This window comes from Pygoscelis adeliae, unplaced genomic scaffold, assembly GCF_000699105.1.
Source record: "Pygoscelis adeliae isolate BGI_AS28 unplaced genomic scaffold, ASM69910v1 Scaffold453, whole genome shotgun sequence".
Taxonomy (NCBI): domain Eukaryota; kingdom Metazoa; phylum Chordata; class Aves; order Sphenisciformes; family Spheniscidae; genus Pygoscelis; species Pygoscelis adeliae.
The window spans coordinates 751,604-752,203 of record NW_008824450.1 but is presented as its reverse complement, the minus strand read 5'-3'; positions in this window follow the sequence as shown (position 1 = coordinate 752,203).

Sequence of the window (600 nt, the reverse complement as noted above, 5' to 3'; positions counted from 1 at the left end):
CCTGGCCACTGCTCGGCATTGCTGCCGGAGAATGCTTAGAAACACTCACGTCTGGCCCTGGAAGCGACAGGGTTGTGGTTTTGTTTTCTTTGCAATAAAACGCACCTCCTGGGTGTCTGAACACTGACCTGAGCAGAGTCCTTTGCCTGAATTCACGTCTGCTGCGTCTGTTAATGCGGTGTTGGCCAGGGTCCCTCTGCCAGGATGGGGGGCGGGCGGTCTCGCCCCCCTGCCCCACAGAGCACTCCTTAATTCTCCCATTGCAGGCTGCTGCGGAAGCCCTGAGCCGTGCCAGGTGCCTGGGCTGCGGGAAACTGTCTCACTCTGTGGGGTGACAGTCCCGGCCCTGTGGGGTGCCCCCTGCCCCATCCCCACGGGGGACCCAGGACCCCTGGTCCCTGCTAGGGTGGCTGAGCACGAGCCTCTGTTCCAGAGCAGAGCCCCTGCGTGCGTGCACACCCCTGTGCCATGTGTGTCCCAGAGCAGGTGCCCCCAGCCCGCTCCCCGCCATCCCACGCCTGCGCCAGAGCTGGGCCCCACGCAACTGCACGTGGTCCAGACGCCCCCTCCCACCCACGTTCTGGACCAGGCCCCCCTCAG